At 33.1% G+C, this 23625-nt stretch overlaps 1 protein-coding gene across 2 annotated transcripts in view; it reads left to right on the top strand.

Annotated features, from left to right (window-relative positions):
- Positions 1-23625, top strand: part of LOC114337902 (semaphorin-1A) — a 606142-nt gene that overhangs the window by 361894 nt on the left and 220623 nt on the right. The window contains exon 1 of one of the 2 annotated variants that reach the window (XM_050641274.1): positions 11466-11992. The exons of the other annotated variant lie outside the window; for it this stretch is intronic. The gene's annotated coding sequence lies outside the window, so the exon portion shown is untranslated. Of the gene's footprint in view, positions 1-11465; positions 11993-23625 lie in introns of those variants that run through there. 2 annotated transcript variants of the gene reach the window in all.

Genomic DNA, 23625 nt, shown 5'->3' on the forward strand with positions numbered 1-23625 from the left:
TCTTACTAAACTACGCTTTATTAAAAACAACTCAAAAGTTTAATTCAAATTATATATTGTCTCAAAAAAATGTAAGTTTTGAAAACTTCGTAGTTTTACAGAATTACTACCACTTATGAGGATATTACTCAAGCTTAAACGGATATATTACAACTTTGAAAGTTTTTTCGTAGGATGCACATTTTTCGAGATAAACGTGGTTAAACTTTCAAAAAATCGAAAAATTGCAATTTTTGAACCCGAATAACTTTTGATTAAAAAATAAAATAGCAATTCTGCTTACCGCATTTGAAAGTTCATGTCAAATTATACCGGTTTTAATTATTTGCATTGCTAAAAATTAATTTTTTTATTGTTAAACAAAGCTATAAACACATTACGAGTAGGCGCGCCTACAAACAGGCAATTTCTACGTATCATGCATTAAAACGCATGCATTGGGCACAGGTCAAAATGCTCAAACATACTTATAATAAAAAAAAATTATACTTATAATAGTAATAATACGCCTGATGTAAAATAAAGAATATTTGTAACATATTTCCAAACATTGTTTGAAGAACCTAACATTCTCATTTAAATAAAAAATTCTGCTTGCATTTTTTTTCGCAAAAATGGTATGTACATGTTTGAAGGGCGGCTACTAGAGAATTGCCTAGGGCGTCATTTGACCTAAACGCGGCCCTGAATTTGGTAACTTTCCTGTATTCCAGATTTCACTGCATATTCTAAGCATTACGTCAGTCCCTACTTCTCCCATTTCTTTGAGTGTCTCGGCAGTTATTCCATCTTCCCCTTCTGATTTTCTGAAGTTTAGCTCTTTTATTTTTTTTTCTTGTCAGAAAAGTAACTTTCTGCTATTTAACAGAACAGCGCCAGAAAATCACTGGTACTGGTGCTGTAGGTACCGTATATGACAATTTAATCTTTCAAATTTAGTGTAAGTAATAAATTTTAAACATCAAATCAAATATTATTATTATTCCTTTTACGTATTTTTAATATCACACAGCTTCCAATAAATTATGCACTGACCTTTTTAACTGTTTTAATATACTCATTAGGCTTTTTACGAAAACATCAATATGTAGTATATATTTATGATGTTTCTCGCCAAATTAGCATTCACAGTTACATTTCCTATTACTTGGAACAGCTTATAGCTTATCACAACATATGGCGGCGATTCTTAGCGGGAAACTAAAAGATTTATACAACGTTACTTTTAAAAATAGTCATCGTGCTTTAAAAAACAGCGGTGTTATATAATAGTATAAGAGAGTATTTCATTTTATATATAGAACAGTTATAATAACCTCAGAAAATCGCAAATATTAATATTTATGTATATACAAAAGATATTAATAAAAAATGTTCTCTCTACAGCAGATGTATTTGAACTTATAGCATGGCCTTACAAAATCATTAGGGAGGTTAAAGGACGAATAAAATAGTATTTTTAACGAGGGGGTAAGGAACTCCATGATAGGAACTCCATGATTAAATCATAACTAGTCTCCTTCTTCTTCTTCTTCTTCTTCTTCTTCTTCTTCTTCTTCTTCTTCTTTTTCTTTTTCTTCTTCTTCTTCTTCTTCTTCTTCTTCTTCTTCTTCTTCTTCTTCTTTAGCAGTCTTTTCTGGCCAAGTCTGTGCATAAGTGCTAATTGATACAATACCTGCAAATTCTTCTTCTTCTTCTTTAAGTGCATTGTCCTCCCAGAACATTGACGATTAGTCGCATGATCTTTACTTTGTCCACAGCTGACCTAAATAGTGTCGTGGTGCTTACTCCATACCACTGGTTCCTAAGCCTGGATATTTTTCAGCGTCCGGGGCCGCGCTTTACCTCTGTCTTTCCTTGGATAATCTGCAAATTGCAGGTGATTTAAGTAGCGTTCATCAATGTTGATACCTTTTTGCTCCCATTTCATTTTTTTTTAAATATCCTCCAAAACAAGTAAAAATAACTTAGGTGATATTGTGTCCTCTTGTCTGACTCCTCTCTTTATCTGAGAACTAGTAAGAAACTGGAGGCTTGCACAAAAAAACATAAATAAAATTGGAGTAGTGGAAATGGATGCAATCAGAAGGTCATTACGTATATCCAGAAGAGAACATATCAGAAATGAAGACATTAAAAATCGAATGGGAATAGAAGGAACAATAATCAAAGATATAGAGAGAAGACAACTGATCTGGTATGGGCACGTGAATAGAATGAATGACGAGAGAGAGAGAGAGAGATTAATGAATTGTAGCAGGCGAAAGCTGAAGACGGTGCATATCTAGAGATCGTAAATTATCTGTGGAAACACCTCTAAAACGTTGAGTCAAGGAACCAAGAAATGCCAAAAAATACGAAATGGAGAAAGAAACTGCAAGATGTTTCTTTACGAGTCTGAAATGGTTAGATACATTAGACTAATATATACCAGCAAAACCATGTCATACCTAAACATCTGCTACAAGGTTATCATTTCGATGTTAAACATAGACTAACCATCTTAAAATATGCTCTCTCATTTTGGCATCAATGTGTCCACTCCTGGACTTCGCCCAATATATTATAAATTCTTAATTTTCCCCCACATTCATTCTTTGCTTTTCTTTCTTTTTAACTGACCAATATTCAGTAACATAGGTACATAATAACTGCTCTTATGGCAGTTTTATGGAATGATACTTTTTTTATTGAAATCTTTCTCTCGTGCAACACCCCCTCGCTTCCTTCCATTTCATCCATCTCACTCTTATTCTACTACATGCATTGTCATGAATTTCTCTATCACTCTGTAGTACTGTTCGTATGTATTTAAAACTATTACTTTTCACAATCATTTCTAATTGGTAACCATTTTGCGACAGTAAGATAATTCCGGTACAAAATTGTTCTGTGATTTATTCCTCATTCCAAGCTCCGACTGTTACCTTGTTGATTTGATCTGTCTTTGAAACTACAAACTACAAAATTTAAAGTTCTGCTGGTAGGCCATCACTTTCCGGGTATTTATTACTTTTAAGGAATTTTAATTTTGCCTTCGGAGGAGAGCAGTTATTTAAAGTGTTCAACCATACCCCCACCCCCTCTACTTGGATTACTTCTTTTGTGAATAGAGTACAGTAGAACCGCGATTATCCGTGCTCGTCGGGACCGGACGTGGCACGGATGATTGAAATGCACGGAAAATCCGAACATTTATTTCTCATATATTCTACATACGTACGTATATACATACATAATATGTACCTGCCAAAACAAATAAATCGTTCATTATGAGTCTCCCTTTCGGGGTATAGAGTTTCCGTCGAGTGAAAATGTAATTTGAGTAATAGAAAATCATAGCACGGATAATCCGCTGCCCGGATAATCCGTAGCCCGGATAATCCGATAACGGATAATCGGGGTTCTACTGTATGTTCGTTCTTTTCCTTGGTCTTAAACTTTGAATAGACCCCCTTTGTTGAATTATTCAGGGCTTTCTTGTTTGGTTTTAGCGTTTATAACAATTCAAGTTCTTGCTTTTTTGCTTTTAGGCAACTCTGTACTTCTCATCTAAAGATTTTATAAGTATGTATACATATTATTTTTCTTCAGATTTTGTTCGCTGTATAGACTTATATGCACCGGTTTTTTCTGGTAATGTCTTTATAGTCAGCATCAAACCAGCCGTTGTCTTTCCGGTTCTAGGATCTTACTTGCTGAGTTGCTGCTTATTGAATGTTGTTCCTACACATGCCCCACGGTTGACTACTTGTTAGATCCTCGTTTGTCTTATGAGTTTGCTTTCACAATAATTAAAAGCTCTTCTTCTCTAGTGTCAAAAGGTTTTAAATGTTTCGGATGAAGGGCAGATAATACTGTACTTTATGAACAGTAAAGCAGCAATGTAGCATGTACCAGTCCAAGTACAACAATATAATTTAAAGAAAATATCGGAAGTAAGTAAGATAAAGAAGAAGCAACACAAAAAATGGAAAAGTAAATTACTTAACTGGTGTTAAGCTAAGCCGGCCACTCATGGTACTGCGGTGTCGTTCGACAAGATTGTCGATGATATCAATTTCTGCAGTAGGTACTGTAGCAGAAGTCAGTCTGTCTGCGGTCAAATTGTACGATTTTGTTGGATGCACACGATCAAAATTTTTGCCAATTAGTCGAATTCGACAAAATTGAACGACGCCGCAGTACCGTAAATGGCCTTTAAGCAAAACTAAATTCAGAAAAATAAACAGAAGAGAATTGGCAAAAACCATTATCAAGCTATTACCTCTACCTACACCGTTTGTAGAAGAATATTAATGAAGTTTAGAAACTATTAAAAAAAATACCAGAAAACTAATATGATTAGTAATGTATTTTATAAAACTACTTATATTTAATCAGAAGTTAAAAGTTATTGACAAATTGCTGAATCAAATATGGGGTGTGAACAAAACTCTTGAAACACATTTAAAAGCCTGTCATAAACTTTTCTGTTATCTATTGTTGCTGCTGAGGTAGCGAGTTTGGACGGAAACTTATAAATATGCGCGGTCTACATTATAATACACAAGCTGCATTATACTCACATTACATCAAGTATGATATTATTTTACAAAGGGTAAACAAAAAATTAATACGAGCAGCACACTTTTGTGAAAGAAGCAAAATTTACAATTAATAATTCCTTATATTATTAATGACGTATATAAAAACAGAGCAATACAATATACACATATGTCCAAAAGTTTGGAATATTGGAATATTTCATCTTTTTATTGATTTTTATAGATTAACTCTTCTGAATAGTAACATCATTTTGCTTCAATTCTCATCAATACTAAATAAATCTCGAAACCAGATAAACGATATGCAAAAAGATGATTTAATATCTTGGAGTGAAAAACTTACAATGTACAACTTGTATTTAAAAATAAATTGTTGTTCTGAAACTATTTCGTTGTGGCATTTTTTTATTAAACTATTTAGATGGGAAATAAGCCACAATTAATTGTGGCTTACACCACAATTGCAGCCACATTTACTCAATAATAATAAAAAATTTCGCTTACAAATCACACACCAATTACCAATACAGTTAATTTCTGGACTGAAATAGAATAGAATATGTAACTAATATTCTGCATACAAAACCAACTCGAATTCAGTCGGCCCCATGACTGAATTAGTATAGCTTTTGTAAATTCGCGATCTGCACATTAAGCTACTTCAATGTGAAATCTGCACTTCTTACACAGTACTATGATTATTTTTTGTGGTGTGTAATTTCAATTACAAAAGATCTGTTGAAAACAATAAATGCATACGATGCACCTCATACAAAGTATCATTTCCTTTGCCAGGTAACAGCTTTGGCGTAACTTGCATCGAATCTACTTCTCCAGTTCAGTGGAGAATAAAATAATTAAAAATAAATACATACAAAATAGTACAGTCAATTAATATTTAGATGGAATAATGTTTGAGTTCTGCAATACAGGTTTTTTTGCTTCTGCCGTATAAAATGGTTCATTCTAATAGTAAAAATACATTTTCGGGGACGAATATGTTGTGTTCATAGCAGTCAATCCGAAGAAAGTGGTACATCTATTAATCTACTAAAACTTGTCGATATATTCTTTTTGTATTTGCATCCAAAATATTACACAAGAAAACTAACAAAAAATAATCTACAACTCGAGATACCGAGTTTTTATGACAATGGATGAAGTTAACAGAGAATGGAGGATATTTTTAAAACGGCACTAAAACATACAATGTTAAGCAAATACAGAAAAATAAAAACTTAAGTAGTAACATCAAAAAAAATATGAAAAAAACAAAAGTCAAAAATATGGTGCCTACATTGGAATTTAAAAGAAAATATACAAAATGGAAAGAAGAGTCATCAATTTAGTGACTTCACACGAAAAAAATAGAATTGGTAATATGTAATAGCAGTATAGTTACAGAACGGAAAGGTCTTCAATGAAGACCTCTTATAATATCATCTACTAGTAGCGTTTTACCGTAGTCAAGAACCAGGGACGTAGTTATATTCTGTGAGCGGACTACACGAAATAAATAAATACGGCTACTACTAATCAAGAAATTGTTATAAGAATGAACAAGCAGGTGTGTAACAAGGATAAAAACATAAATAGAATATCTGGGACATATTATGACAAATAGAAAATCTACAGATGAAGACCTGAAGAAGTTTTATGAACATATTTCTAATGTAGTTGTTTCAACATGTAGAAACAACTTACAGTACAATCTAAATCTCTGGAATGAAGTTCTAGAAGAATATGACCTGAAAATCAACAAACAAAAAACAAAAGTAATGGTTAATGATGAAAACCCAGAGATATTGAATCTTCTTCTTCATGTGCCATCGCCGCGTCGGGGGTTGGCAATCATCATGGCTATTCTGATCTTAGATGCTGCTGCTCTGAATAGTTCGGTTGATGTGCATCCGTACCATTCCCTCAAGTTACGCAACCACGAGATTTGTCTCCTTCCTACACTTCTCTTGCCCTGGATTTTCCCCTGTATAATCAACTGAAGTATGTTGTATCTCTCATTACGCATAACATGCCCCAGGTACTGCAGCTTTCGTGTCTTGATGGTTTCCAATATTTCCAGTCTTTTGTTGACTCTTCTCATGACTTCGTTGTTTGTTATATGCTCGGTCCATGATATCTTCAGGATTCTTCTATTGAAGATATTGAAAAGATATTGAATATAGTGATTCAAGATGTTAGCATAGAGCAAGTAAAATCGTTTCAATATCTAGGGGTGGAAATAGAAGCAACAGGAAGAACTGAGTTAGAAATCAATAATAGAATAGACAAAACAATTAAGCTTTATTATGCAATGAACCAGAAATTTATCAGCAAAAGCGAAATAACGCAAAAAAAACAAAAATTAACGTGTTCAAGACGATATTCAGGCCTATACTAACCTAACTAACCATACTAACCTATGGGTGTGAAACATGGGTGTTGGATGAAAGACAAAAGCATAATCCAAGCAGTCGAGATGAAATATGTAAGAAGAGTTACGGGTGTGACCAGACATGATAGATTAAGAAATACTGAAATACGAGAAGATCTAAATATAGAAGCTACTCTGGAATACATTGAAAAAAGACAACTTAGTTGGTGGGGACACTTGCAAAGAATGGACAAAATGAGACCAGTGAGGAAGGTTTGGGAAGCAAAAATACAGAAAAGGAAGAAAAGAGGACAACCAAGAACAACATGGGATGGGGTAGTAAGAAGAATACTAGAAAAGAAAAGAATAACATGGAGAGAGGCAACCAATGTGGCGAAGAATCGAAAAGAATGCAAAAGGTTTTTAAATTATTAGGATAAGATACTAGTAATTATAATGTAGAAATTGTAAACCCGACACCGTGAGGTATAAGGGTACTGATTATATAATATATTTCTAATGTAGTGACAGAAAGAGCACATTTCAAAATAATCATGGGAGATTTTAACGCCAAAGTAGGGAAGCGTAAGGCTAAGGCTCCACGGGCGACAAATTTACGCTAGCAGTAGCCGTAAAACGAACTTAAGGTTCCGCGGAACGGAATAGGAATAGCCGAACTGAACCGACTACAGGACTTGTGCGTAGTCGGTTCAGTTCGGCTATTCCTATTCCGTTCCGCGGAACCTTAAGTTCGTTTTACGGCTACTGCTAGCGTAAATTTGTCGCCCGTGGAGCCTTAGCCTAACACCGGAAACATATTAAATAGAGGAATATAATATGGTCTATGAATTACAAACACAAGAGGAAAACGCTTACCAACCTACACGCAGGAGCAATAGCTAATTTGTATGTACACATTTTTAATAAACCAGATAATAGAAGCTAGAAATGGAAATTGATTACATATTAGGCAAACAGAGACATATTATAATAAAAGATGTATCGGTACTCAATTGATTCAAGCTGGGAAGTGACCACAAATTAATAAGAGCAGATATAGTAATCCATAAAAAATTAGGAACAAATTAATTTTATATAAAAGAAAGCTAACTACTAAAGAACTTATGCCAAACAGTTTCAGTTACCAGAACCATGTTGAACCTAACCTGCAAAGAATAGATCAATTGAAAAAAAGACCGCGAAACTATAAGATCGACTATAATAATCCCTGCGATCAAAAAAACCGATACAAAGCCAAAACCGAAAAATAATAAATTAAAAGTTGCTCGGATCTAAATTCCCTAGACTAGAATATAATATAATGAACCTAATAAGGTAATAAGAAAAAGAAAAAGATAAGACATCAGGGTCATTAATACCGAAAAAATCTAAAATATGATAGAGAAAAACAAGAGCACGAAAGTGTTAAAAACTCTAAATATCATCGAACATTTAGGATTAGATATATTAGAACATTAGGACATATTAGGAGTTTCTCTGAGAAAACACTACTACTACATGTCGATTTATAACGTTCTCCACTATTTTCCGACTTCCAATCGCCACTTCTCCCGGTTGTTCCATAGGTCCTCTTCTATGTCTCTTTTTTCTCGGTCTACGTCGTTTTCTCTTTCCTTCTGGTTGCCATTTTAATATTTCTTTTGGTATTCGTTGTTCATCCATTCTTTGTATATGTCCGAACCAGATAAGTTGTTTTGTTGTTAGGTCATCCTTGATTGTTCGTTTTATTCCCATTATTTATCTAATGCGTTCGTTGGTAATCCTTTCTCTTCTAGATCTTCCTGCGGCTCTTCTCCACAAATCCGTTTCCGTTGCTCTCAGCGTTGCCAGTGTTCTTTCTTTCAGTGGCCATACCTCACAGCTGCATATAATGATACTTTTCACTATAGTCTCATACATCCTTTTTTTATTTTCTTTGTTGATGGATTGGTCCCCTAAAATGCTGTTTAACATTGTGATGGATTTTCTCCCTGACATATTTCTCTCTTTTATGGCTTTGTCTAATGTTCCATCGTGCGAAATAGTGATACCTAGATACTTGTAGTCACAGCACTGCTTTATCGTGGTGCTATCGTCTAATATGAAATCTTTTGTTCTCCTCCAATGCATTCTCCTCCAATGTATTCGGTTTTTTTTATTTACTTCTAGACCCCATATATCATACTCTTCAATTAATTTTCGTGCCATATAGTTTAAATCGTCATAATCTTGAGCCATTATTACTTGATCGTGTCCAAAGTTGAGTGTACATATACCATAATGTTGTTGGTGAGTGGTATTCCCATTGTTCTACATTTTTGTTTCTATTTTTTTAAAGCACTTTCGAGGTATATTTTAAATAAAGTTAGGGACAGCCAACATCCTTGCTTTAATCCTTTTGATGTTATAAATCCTGTCCACTTTGACAGCTTTTATTAATTCTATAGAGTGGCCGGAAAGTCCCTTTACACTAATGAATTGTTATTATACTACAGAGGTAAAAAATAACAACACAAGTTTCTTTGTAAGTTATTTATTCTTTATTTATTTATCTAAAACATCGGTGTGCATACCTCCACTGTCGCAACACAACTTGGTACGACGCCATGTTCGTATGCTTGTCTGTTTCAGCATGTCCGGAGTTACTGACGTAAAGTACAAGCTTGGCGAACTCTGTTTCGTAAGTCGTCATTCGAGACACATCTGCGTTTGCTAACCTTCTCTTTAATGAAATACCACAGTGCATTGTCCGGCGTTGTCAAATCTGGACTTCTTAGAGGCCAAGGAATTGGAGACTCTAGCCCAATCCATCGCTTCGGGAAGATTTCATTCAGGCTTTGCGAACAGCGAGAGCAAAATAGAGTGAGCCACCATCTTGTTGAAAATAGTCAGTATCAGTAGTGCCCTGAGCTGTCAATTGCGATAGTAATCACTAGTTGATTATCGGCAAATAAGTGTGTTAGGTTATGCAGCCTTCAAAAAAATATGGCTCAAACTTATAAGTTGAAGTAATTCCATATCATAATATAGGCGGGTTTTTGTCACTTCCTCAAAGAAATGAGCGTTGTCCTTTGCCCAGAAATAAACATTTCGATTTCAAGAAATCGCACACTCATCGGTGAACAGAACATTTTGTTTGTCAAATGCTCTCTGAAAGCGTTGAAGCAATAATTGACACGCTTCAATTGTATACTCATTTGTGGCCGGCATCATGTTTCAATCGCAACTATTGTTGTCTGACAAATTTTCAGGTGGCACCTGAAATTTATCAGTCTCTCCCACACCTGTCCTAACACTAGTCGTTACTCCCTTATACATATTTCTCACAATCTTTACATATTCGCCAGGGACTCCTTTCTTATTGAGTGTCCACCACAGAATCTCCCGAGGAACTCTATCATATGCTTTCTCAAGATCATTAATACCATATGCGCGTTGGTCTCTTTATTCCTGTATTTTACCATCAGTTGTCTTACAATGAAAATTGCATCTGTTGTTGATCTGCCCTGCATAAAACCAAATTGATTATCGGATATTTCGGTTTCTTCACGTATCCGTCTATCAATTACTCTCACCCATATTTTCATGGTGTGGCTAAGTAGTTTTATAGCCCTGTAGTTTGTACATTGTTGTATGTCTCCCTTGTTTTTGTAGACAGGTACTAATATGCTGTTTCTCCATTCGTCTTGCGTTTGTCCAACTTCCATAATTCTATTAAATAGACCTGCTAGCCAACTTATTCCTGTCTCTCCCAATGCTCTCCATACTTCCCCAGGAATGTCATCTGGTCCGACTGCTTTTCCTTTCTTTATTTTTTGAAGCGCTTGAGTCACTTCCTCGTTTGTTATTCTGGAGCCATTGCTGTTACTGTCTCCGTTAACTCCACAGGCTGTCTGTCAAATTCTTCATTTAATAAACTTTCAAAATACTTTCTCCATCTCTTTTTGACATCCTTTTCGTGAATTAGTATTTTATTATTTTCATCTCTGATAAGTACATCTAATCTGATTAAAATCTCTTGCTTTCTTTGCTCTCTTTGTCTATTTTATATATCTTTGCTTCGCCTTCCCTGGTATCAAGTTGATCGTATAGGTTTGAATACGCTTCTGCTTTAGCTTTTGCTACTGCTACTTTGGCTTCCTTTTTGGCGACCATATAGTTTTGAAGATCTATGTCCGATCTGGTTTCTTGCCAATTTTTATATAATTTTCCCTTCTATTTTATTTTTCCTTGTACTTCATGTGACTACCACCGATAATAACGATATTAATACTATTCCCAATCATACATACACTCTAATTTAACTTCATGTTTTTATAAAATAAAACTCAATGAAATAAAAAATTGGTTTCACAAAAATATGCCCTACTCTAATACTAAATTCCCTGTACTATAGACCAAAGTAGAAGCGGTAATAGTTGAGTTGGTTTTACCATGCAACTTGAGTGCAACTGTTGTATCGCCGCACGTGCTGCGCGCGCACCCTGCCGCGACTCCCAGATAGGCAGGCTATTTTAGAATTATTCTTTGTATCAACGAAATACTGTATACTGTTGTTGGTTCATAGTAGTCTCGAGTCTCGGCGTACCTGTTTCTGTTTGTGGGTACAAGCGTACGTCTCTCGCGTTCTAAACCGCTTGGTACAGAACTATTACACAAGTTTAATAGCATTACAGCTGACGTATTATTACATACAACAACAATTCCGTTGGAACATTTTTACAAGCGACATACTTTTAGAAAGTGTACAATAATAATTATAACTTTTTTATTTAGTTGCTTCATTTTTTTTGTGGTGTGCAGTAATCTGTGACAACACTTCTCGACTGTGGTTCAAGCCCATTGCAAAATTTGTTTTAAGTGTGTTGTTGTTTTTTTTTTGCGTGAAAAGAACTCAGCCGTTTCCAGTTGGTGTTGAATCTCAAGTGAACTTCAGTTTTTATTGTGGATTAAAACAAGAATGACTACATGAAGTGTTTGTTTCTTTAAAAAGTGGAAAAGTGTTAGTGTTTGAACTGAAAATATGAGACTGCTGAGTAATATGTAATACTTGCACGATGTTTTTTAAAATATGGTAAGTTACAAAAACTTTTAAAAGTTGTTGAATGATGTTTGCATCCTTATGGGAATTTTGCGCGTATTCATATTCGTAGGACTTTAGGACTGATCGGAAAAGTTTAATTGATTGATTTCTTTTCTGTTTTTTTTTATTTATTTCTTTAAATCTCAGAAAAGTAGTTCTAGGCATGGCGAGCATATTGTTTCATATTTCCCTCAGTGATTTTCCTTGGTCCCTGTAAAAGATTATGCCTAACTTTTAAAAACACATTTTAAACTTTACGACATGGAAACATTTACAAACTATTTCCTCGTCTTTGGCATAATGCGCCATTTGTTTTAAGTACCTTTAAAGTTTATACAGTTGAAAAACAATTATAGAGAAAACCAATTCATTACTTTAATCGTCAATAGCGTGAGTACGTGACAAAAGCAAAAGTTTCTGGATTATCCAAAGCAGAACTGATTAGAGTTTTTAACAAATTTTAAACCACTTCTACCTATGTATTGTTTAATTTCTGCCAAGTCTACTTTACTTGGACTTGAAGTAAAGAACTTGTTTCCGAGAGCGTATTTTGGATGTGTCTATGAACAAACGGTACGTGAAAATAACTTCTTTACTTCCAGTTAAAAACGAATTTTGGACAACATCAAGTTTAGGGCAACCAAACATAACCAATTTGTAGTTGACATTTGAGGTAATCTAAAAACACTGACAGTGTTGCCATGTTGTAAAATATTTCTTACTGTAACATCTAAAATTCAAAATTGAATAGAACACAATATATAATTTAAAAATCGAAAACAAATGTAAAGTGCACTTTACATCAACAATAAATTGAACAAGAAATTGACAAAGTTATTCAAGGTCAAATTTGACTTATACAAAATACCCAATTTTGCCGTGAATAAAAAGAAAATAAAGAAATTTGACAAAATAAAACATATCCAATTGTTCTATTTCATCAAATTCCTTTATTTTCTTTTACAAACCATACATTTTGTACACGTTAAATTTGGCCTTGAATAACTTTGTCAATTTCTTGTTCAATTTATTGTTGATGTAAAGTGGACATTAGATATAAATCAGAAAATATATTAAAAGCATTAAAATTATATAAAAATCAATAGTGGCAATAGTTAATAGAAACACTAAACAATGTGAAGATTTCTAAACTGTAACTAATAAAATATCTAAAATACTAAATAGTAATAAAAAGAAACTAACTTAAACCGTAGACTGTAAACTCTAACTAATAAAATATCTAAAATACTAAATAGTAATAAAAAGAAACTAACTTAAATGAATTAACTAACCTATGAAATAAACATCTAAATTATAAAAAAAAACATTTTAAACAAGGTCTAAATTCATATGTCTAAATTATAAACAGATATGGCAACACTGTTCACAAAATTCATGCTGTTGCATGGCCGTTGCCCTAAACTTTATGTTGTCCCGAATTTTATAGTTTTTTTTTAAATAATTTTAAATATTACGAAACTGAAAATTTTCGTAGTATTTAAATGTATTCTCCATTTTTTTTTGTTTAAAAAGACTGAATATTGGGCAGTATATTAGCCCTTTTATACAATTTCTTTCTCTTTCTGTGAACCTATATAGAAGTTTATACCCTTTTTCATAAAAGCTGCCCCAATAGTTATAATTCATAACTAATTTTGTTACTTCCAGTAGCTGGTAATTAACTGTTCTAATATATTATGTAATACACTGATTATAATTTTACAGACCAATTTTTTGTTGATTCTTTGTCTTCTAAAAACTACTTCTTTTTCTAAAAGAAATTTCTTATCTGCCTCTTTTATTGTGACAACCTGCTATGTTGATATTCTTTTAGCTTTTTACTATCAAGTTGTTTCGAAACCAGGGACCAACAAGGAGATCAATTAATAATGTATCCTTTCTATTTTCTTAGATTTTCTTTTCTTCATTGTTTTAGCAAACGTTGCCATATTACTTAATTTCGGTTGTTATCTTCTGCTTTAACACATACGTAATACTTTCTTGATATTTACACATTACATGACTGCCATACTGCCATAAACTAAAGGTTGCAATAGTCTATTCTGTCTTTCAAATCCTTCACTCTTATCAGAACAGTTTAGAAGGTCTGCAAGTCAACCATTATGTTTATGTTTATGTTTTTTCCACAAAACATACTTTTACTCCTATTGCTGCGTTTGTATTTTTATAGTTTTTTCTACTTCTTTTGTAGCTCTACAACTCTTATTTTCCTCCACTCTTGTCCGTTTTGTGCAATAATGTCCCATTTTTGCACCCCATCATATAGATCAGTCTACATCCTTCCATCTTTTTCTTGCGCGACCAACTGATCTTCTGCCTTCGGACCTTTCCCAGAAGGTTGTATTTAATTTAGTAGTCTTCGATCATTCGTTTTCAGGACACGTCCTGCCATCTACGATTTGCCTTGATGTAGGTATCTACTATGTTTTCGTCTCCATAAAGTGCTTGGAGTTCCTGGTTGTGTCTTCGTCTCCACTCTCCTGTCATCTTGTCTCTACAAGGCCCAAAAATCGGAGGATCTTCCGTTCGAAGGCTAATAATTTGGTTGTTTCACAATAATTGATGTCCAAGTCTTAATTCCATACGGTCAGTGGTGGCTCTAGACATTTGCTTGGGAGAGGAAACTTGCCTCAGGAGGGCAACTTCCAATGAAACACCAATAAATAGACATAAAAAAGATAAACCCAAACTACATAAAAGACATAAATAATAATTTATATGCATTAAGTTCCCTTAACTTTCCTAACCAGCGTGTTTATTGGGTTGAATTTGTCTGTTTGTGGCTTAAGTTTTATGTCAGCTAATGTATTTTTATGTTTCAATAATTTTTTTTAACAACTTTGGACCTAGTTAGGGGGAAATTTCCCCATTTTCACTCTCCGTAGATCCGCCACTGCACACGGTATTATGGGGCGAATTATAGTTTTACATACTTTTGTTTTGAGCTGCCTTTGAGAGCTATTTATATATAACTGTTTTCGGCCATAACTTTTATACCTAGTTTGCCTCTTTCTTTTGTTCAATCGAATAAAACATTGACAAGATTGGAACTGTAAAACAAACGAAATTGATGACTAATTTATCAGAGAATGTAAAAGTTATATATTCTCATAAAGGCACGTATTCATTACGTTGGTGTTCCGTGTAACTGCTCCAATGGATACGGCATGCGCTCCCCTACATATAAACCGCCACCGAGTGGATCGCCGAGGGTGAGCGCCGAGCGGGAGCACCACCGTATCCATTATGTGGAGCAGCTACACGGAGCACCAACCTAATGGATACGTACCTTAAGAGTGTGAGGTTCTACTTCTGATGTTCTACGTTTCCAGCATATAGATATTTATCTGCCGTTTTAATTGGTTATATGGAGTGTCTTCCCCTGTTTTCATGAATATAGTTTCCACAGACTCACTCTACACAAGCCGCCAATATTGTTCTGAGTCTGAGGTCGCTTTTTTTTCTCCCTTAGTTTCAACACGACGCATTGTTTCTTCCACTCTTTCACTTCTTCAACTCGATTCTAATAAGGCAAAAATATATTTAAAATATATATATAAAAAATGTATTTTACGGATGCCTTCCTTACCGATCTTTTTATGCGTTTCTTTTCATCCCTTTTGTAAGCTAAATTTCAGTACACACACATATTTATATGCCAGCGTGATAATAAAAGAAACAAAAAAGGTAAAGCGTAGAACTACCGATATTTTGAATGAAAAACTTTTAAAAAATTTTATAGATAAAACTCCTTTTATAGCAGACAAGAATTTAATATGTATTGCATTTTGTATATATTTTTCATTTCAATACATAAAATGTTCTGGAAATAAATTTTTCTTAGTATACTGACATTTTCCTATTATGCTACTGCTTTGTTTGATAAATAAAGTATTGGTATTATATCAATACAAGAATAGGTGCAGAGTTTTAAGGCTGGCATTGTATGGTATAAAAAGCAATTTCATATAGAATAGGATGAGAGGATGTATTATAGTATCAGAACTGCACTAATTAAAACTTTCCCGATTGTTGTATATCGAATTTAATTAAATCACAATGTAGGATTTTGCGAAATAGCTCCTTATATTGGACCAAGAACTAGCAACGTCGGAAAAACAAGTATTTTAAGACAACTTAATATATTATTCCCTATGCTTCCTCGAACACCGTACCGGCCATCTGACTACTGATACAGGTTGCGTTCATTACTGCGCAGCACACTTGTACAGGTAAATATATCGAATTCAAAATTTTTTTTAAGACGAAAAATTTTTTTGTCATTACTTTTTAAACATTATTAGAAATATGAATTCAAATTTGCCAGACATTTCTGTGGTTTAAAAAGTAATGACAAAAAATTTTTCGTCTTAAAATAATTTTAAATTCAATATACAGGGTGATTGGTTAGTGTTATATAGTATATTATATAGCTCAGTAGATCCGCTATATATAGTAATAGATAGCAATAAAAGTTAATAACAAACATTGTAGCCAACTTTGAGCTTCACATTACAAAATTAGTTAGAATGTTACAGGGTGTTCGCTAACATAGTGGCAGACCAAACTTATGTTTTTTTTTTACATGGAACGCCCTATATTTTACTTCCCCATCACAAAAATATAAAGGTTTGTTATGTTATATAGGGATTTTACAAAGTTATAACCAATGTTCTATGAAAATTGTAAATTCTATGAAAATCTATGAAAATTCAGCTCCCTGTATAAATAAAAATAAGCACAAAAGCAATGGTGTATTGGTGCCATATTTTTTTGTTGATTGTGAAAATTTTTAAGAGTTATTGATATTGCTAATTTTCTTTATATCGAAAACAGGGTGAGTCAAAACACAAGAACCTTCTTTTCTCAGAAATTTTAAATGGAACACCCTGTATTTTATATCACTATCGAAAAGTACCATTACCGTACTTTAATTTTTGTATACTATTCCTAATGTCTAAATTTGTTAGTTTTCGAGATATTTTCATTTTTCATTAAGTTATTAATTAGGGTGTTATATTGAAAATTACTGAGAAAATAATGTATGTACTTTCGTTTTGACCCACCCTGTATTCGATATAAAAAAAATTAGCAATATCAACCATTTTTATAATTGTTGACACTCAACAAATTAATGGTGCTAAAATATGGCACCAATAAACCATTGCTGTTGTGCTTATTTTTATTTATACAGGGAGCTGAACTTATTACCATTTTCATAGAACATTGGTTATAAGGTTATAACTTTGTAAATACCCTGTATAACATAACAAACCTTTATATTTTTGTGATGGGGAAGTTACGAAGATTTCGAATATAAAATAAAATATACGGTGTTCCATTTAAAAAAACAAAAGTTTGGTCTGCCACTATGTTATCGAACACCCTGTAACATCTAATTTTGTAATGTGAAGCTCAAAGTTGGCTACAATTTTTGTTATTAACTTTTTTTGCTATCTATTACTATAGCGGATCTACCAAGCTTTATCACACTAATCAATCACCCTGATTTTGTATTTACCTGTACAAGTGTGCTACGCAGTAATGAACGCAACCTGTATCAGCAGCCAAATGGCCGGTACGGTGTTCGAGGAAGCATAAGGAACAATATATTAAAGAATCAGCCGTCTTAAAATACTTACTCGAAAACGTTGCTTAGACCATCTTATATTATGATTAAAAAGATCCATGTGTCTTTTTAGTTTCTTCAATATTGCCTTTAGTGTTACTATATTTAATTAATGGAATAAATTCAGCACCAACAGGAACAAACTTTTTAATATGATATATACATGATATCACTGCACCTGACAGCGCCGATTCTAAACCATGTATTTGCATTCTCAATAATTTATTTGTCGTCAATCACCTAAATTCCTTAATCGCATTAATTTTCAGATTTTGTGTTACGGATTTTTTGTTTCCTTGTCTTTTGTTCCAGTTACAAGAACCATACCAGTTGGTGGCTCGTTTAAAGCCTGTGAAAAATTACGCTGATGATTAAATTCTCATTTATTCTCCAAGAATCCAAATTAAATCCAGAGTGTATCACGAAATTTAAAGGAAAACTTTTGTCCTCCTGCTTGCAGAACTCTTAGGATGTTTCATTCTTCTGGCATTCGTAAAACAGGTCCCAACCATCTAACTCGCGGGCGAATTTTAGGTGGGTCTCGGCGTGGCTCTTACAGTAGCTGAATAACGAACATATATACATATCATCATGGGTGAGGGATGGGTCGCGAATATGAAAAAACATCAGAAGGTGGGTCGCCAGACATAAAAGGTTGGGAACCACTGATCTAACTCCATGCGCCTTGATTTTTTATGTTATTTTGGGTCTCGTACATCTCCATTAGCTGATGATTTGTTCTTCTGCGCTATTCTGCGGTAGCCTTTTTTATACCACCAAAAACTTTTACCAAGATTTTCCTCTCCCAGATCTCTAGCCTTTTTCTTCTTTCTGATTCATTGTTTAAGATTCACATGCATACAACACCGTTGGTGTCACTACTGTTTCATAAATTCGAACCTTCGCTGCCTTTGACACGTTTTTTGCCTTCAACAGTGCGTTTAATGATCCTACTGCTTTGTTACCTTTCAACAACCGTTTATTTCTCTCTCTTCCCCTCCTCTTTTTGTAAGTGTTACTCTAAGGTATTCAAATTCTGTTACCCTCTTAAATTTATACGCCCCCTCATTCGTCCTTAATCGAACAATAACAAGGAATACTAAGCTCAGGTTGGTAAATGCCCTTATTTTTCCCATTGCTACATACGCAGCTGAAACATGGACTCTCAAAAAAAGAATGTGTGTGTACTTTGTACGCACGTAAGAAGTTATACTTCTGTTATATGATTTCAACGAAATAAATATACTTTAAACAGTTTATTTTTATTTTATTTAAATATTAAACTAATTTAAATAATTACCACTTTCCAAAAAAAAAAAGAATAGGAATGGTCCGGATTTAAAACCAAGACCTCTCGATCTGTAGCCGAATGCTCTACCAATAACGCCACAAGTTCTCTGTTTATATAGTTTCTCGGACGTAGGGCCGGTTTTTCAGTGCTAGGTTAACCTATTTATTTTTCGGTCACCGAAATATTCACAGTGGCCTGGCCACCGTCGCTGATAGTCATTGCTAGTGGCGTCCATTACAAAGTCATTGGCGCTACAAAATCGCTTGTTTAAGCCACCCTATGGATCCACTCAGTAGCGCTGCAGAGTATCTCGTCTGTTTCTGTTCTTACATTGCTCAGGTTTTTAGCAGCTTTCTTATAATGATGTGATGGATTCAGGTTGGACAAAAATTGGTTTTTTAAGAAAAAAAACAAAAAACATGTTTTATTTGTTTAAAAACAATGTTTTTTGTTTTAAAACAGTTTTTTTTTATCTAAAAAAAACCACTGTTTTAAAACAAAAAAACACTGTTTTAAAACAAAAAAAAAACGTTTTAAAATAATTACGTACTTCACTGGATTTCTAACCGGGATTCCCATAAACCTCAACTGGCACACCTATGGGATTCCCGCGAAGACGCGACCTGCGTGCACATGCAACGAGTGTTTAACTGTTCCGTTTCCTTATACCACGTGATATGTAAATCACATTCGCTATTCAGTTTTTCAGGATAGGTCGGAAGCTTTAAGTTCTGCTTTATTATAATATAATTTCATATTGGTATCTTCGGTTCTATTTTAATTTCTAGTGGATAGTTGCAATGTATACAGTGTTACGCAAAGCTGAAAGTTGTTGCAACAGCTTTGGATAAATTCCAGAGAAATACCTTCACCATAGCAGATGCAACAGACATTTGGAAAGACTTACTGGGTTATTTCCAAAGTGAAAGTGAAGTTCAACCTAACGGTTGTAGCAACGTGTTGGAACTTCATAAAGCAGAAGCACGTTATCAAATGGCTATAACAGATGCGCATTATTTAGCTTATTTATTAGACCCTCAGTACTTAGGTCAGAAACTCACTGAGGTGGAAGTTGATAGAGCATTGTTATTTATTTCGGATTTTCACCCAAATTTGATGCCCGAAATACTGTCATTTCGTGCCTTAGCACCGCCATTTAATAAACAATATTTGTTTGCAAAAAATACAGTAGACAATTTAAGTTTAACATGGTGGATGGTGGCTATCTCAAAAACAGTTTATTTCATCGGAGTTGTTGCAGTTGACAACTCAATTATTTTCAGCAGTTGCATCCAGCGCTGGAGTGGAGAGTATATTTTCTTCATATGGTCTAGTTCACTCGAAATTGAGGAATAGGTTAGGAAGTGACAAAGTTGCTAAGCTAGTAACAATATTTCAACATTTAAATAAAAATGTTTAAGGTTACATTATTAACCGTAAAAGCTCATTATTTATAGTTTTTATTTTTTTAAGGAACATTCATTGTTATTTTTATTTTTTGTATCACATATCAGTTGCAGGATGTAGGACTGTGTAATAGATGCTGTTGTAATTCAATAATTATTTACTTAATTTCTTAATTTTCTTTTTCTTTCAACTTTATTAGGAGTATTGGTTTAGTTAATGTTACTACAGCACTCAGCACTGTCTACCAGTACTAGTATGCTTGCTACCTGAACATAAATAAAGTTTAGTCAGTTACTTTTTTTCAGTTTCACTTTTTACTTCGCATTAATATTGTTATTGCACCTACTTTATAATCTATGTTTGCAATTTTTCAAATTAGCAAACACAAATGTCTTATAACAATGTTATTTAAATAAACAATAACGAAAAAAAAAACTATGTTTTAAAACAATGTTTTAAAACAGTGTTTTAAAACACAACTGTTTTTTTCCAGTGTTTTTAAACATGTTTTAAAACGTTGTTTTTAAAAGCTTGTTTTAAAACAGCCCAACCCTGGATGGATTTACTATCGGGTTATGGAATTATTGGTTTAATTGTTTTCTTTGCTCTTGTTCTTTCTTTTCTTTGGTCCCAGTGCTGGTTGTCAATTCGTTTTTTTTACTCACTAGTAAATTGTTTCATAAGCAACATTGAATTGCAAATCACTGCTGGAATGACTAATATAATAATGCTAAACATATAGAAAAAATAATTAATATTTCAGTCTTTACATTTATTTAAATAATTAATAGCCATTTAATTTTTTTAGAATGATAGACACAACTACGGAATTGTTATTGTCGTTAATTTTATTCTCTCTGTACTTAAATACAATTTTTAAATCCAAAAATACAATTTTTATATCAAAGTGTTTAGTTGAACCCAAAATATTGTTCTAAAATACAGTATTTTTAACTTTTAAATAAAATAGACAAATAACACTGATAAGTACCGTGTCTCCCAGGCGCCATTAGTAGTGACAAATTGATAAAAATCAGTTCTTCAACCACTAAAGTCCATAATTTTTATTATAAATTGAACTAGACACTATATATTCTTATTTATGTTGTATGACTGTCGACCTACTATATTTATTATCATTTATTTCAATTATATTCAATCCACTGAAGTGATTTTCCCGAGACCGTTCTGATTTTGACTTGTTTGCAAAGTTGTATAATTCTTTGAAATATAAATATTGATTATATAGCTGTATTGTTTACGTCGTCGTTATTGATCATCATTTTTAATGGATTCGCTGATTTACAAATATTAATTGTTCAATCAATTAATTTGTCTTTTATCAATCAAAGTCGAAAACAAGCAAATCAGTATCGTTGAGAGATATTGCCGTTGCTATACTATAAATAACGAAAATTTATTAAAAAACACTTCCCAAATGTTCACAAAATTTATTAACAAACTGAGGACAGATGTTTCAGTGTCAATGCAACTTTCTCAACTATATTTCAACACGTATATCACTATGTACTTCGTGGATTATAAACAAATGTAGGAGAGGAACTGTCTGTCAAGTTAGAGCCATTGACGGTAATGTTAGTATTTGGTTGATTAGTGTTGATTTCGTTTAGTTTAGCTTATTTTCTATACAAAATTTAAGCCATTTAGTGAATGCTTGTTTTTTAGAGTGTAAATATGTTTCTTCGACAACAACGAATATCTGGTGCTCTAGTAAAGGTTTTTTAAGAGCTCCTTCGGTTTGTAACACCTAAACTTTAGTGTAAACGTTACATTTTAGTGTTCAGGGTCTTGTATGTATATATAGTGTTAACAGCTCTTTTAGACCCATTGCAGGATGAATAATTTCAATCGTTTTCTGTTCTTAGCTTTCAGCATCCAATCTCTGATCCATCTACATCTCTCCTTGCATTCTTTCTAGATGTCCGAGCCATTCTAGTCCACGTTTTTTCACTACTTTTATTAATGGGGGGTAAGCTTACAATCGGTACATTAGTAAATCTTCTCAATTCTGCCTCAACGTTCTACCATTGATTAATAAACACGGTAAGTTTATAATCAATGGTTCTACGAAGTATTCTTATTTCCCATGCTTCCAGTCTGTTCTGTATGGTTTTGTTCATAGTCCACGTCTAGGCAGTGTATAGCATTGTGGGTCAAATATAGTTTTGTACACTCTAATATCTTTGGCCTTAATTACCTATTTTTTTCATGGCCCCAGCGCATCTGTTACTCTTATTCAGTCTCAGGTTCATATACTCGTCCACCTTCTCGAATTCTACCACTGATCCATCCTCCACCTCTATTATATTACAAATATGCAATTTGTCTAGACATTTATTAATTAATAAACAATCTAATTTGTTTAAACAATTTTTGAAATTTTAATCATAATATCATTATTAATCATAGAAAAAGTTAAGGTATACTTTAATAAATAAATTATTTCCAATAGATAATTATTTATTAAAAATAATTTATTCATCAAAGTGTAATTTAACTTCTTTATGATTATTAATGATACTATGATTGAAAAAATAGATTTTTGGAAGAAAATTATTTTTTCAAGAATTGTTTAAACAAATTAGACTGTTTATTAATTAATAAATTTATAAACAAATTGCATATTTGTAATGTACGTAGAAATTACATATACATTAAAAAAAGAAAGATAAAAATCCATTGAGTAGATCCGGAGATAAGAAAATTTTAGTAGTTTGAAATTGCTTGTTCCGTAATTGAACTCGGTGGATTTGTAGGTTCCCCCTAGTAACCATTTCAACTACGTTTTTGAAAATTCGTAGCGGGTCCTGTGAAGGTACAATGTTTGCAAATTTTTTAACAAAAAATACAAATCTCATTCTTTCAAATGGCATCACTGAGGTTCCTTAATTATTATAAACAAATTAGCTGTGAATTAAAAATAAACACATGGCAAAAAAACTTTGATCCAAATTGACCTAGGCCAAATTTTTTTATTTGAAAATTCGTGTTAAAATACTAGTTCGAATGTATAAAAAAGTTTTTTCTACGGACAATATTTTTAAAGTTATTCTAAATGTTTATAAACTACAATTTTTTATCTTTTTTTTAATATATTTTAATATTATCACTCTTCTACTTTCATTTGCAGGAGCGTCATTTGAAATTTTGTTTGGGGGGGGGCAAGCACTATATATATTATACATTATATATGATGTTATGATGAATATTGATGTATTTTTTGTAAATTTCAGTCATCTTTTAGGGCTAGGGGGG

The sequence above is a fragment of the Diabrotica virgifera genome, chromosome 10 (genome assembly GCF_917563875.1).
Source record: "Diabrotica virgifera virgifera chromosome 10, PGI_DIABVI_V3a".
In the NCBI taxonomy this organism is placed as follows: domain Eukaryota; kingdom Metazoa; phylum Arthropoda; class Insecta; order Coleoptera; family Chrysomelidae; genus Diabrotica; species Diabrotica virgifera.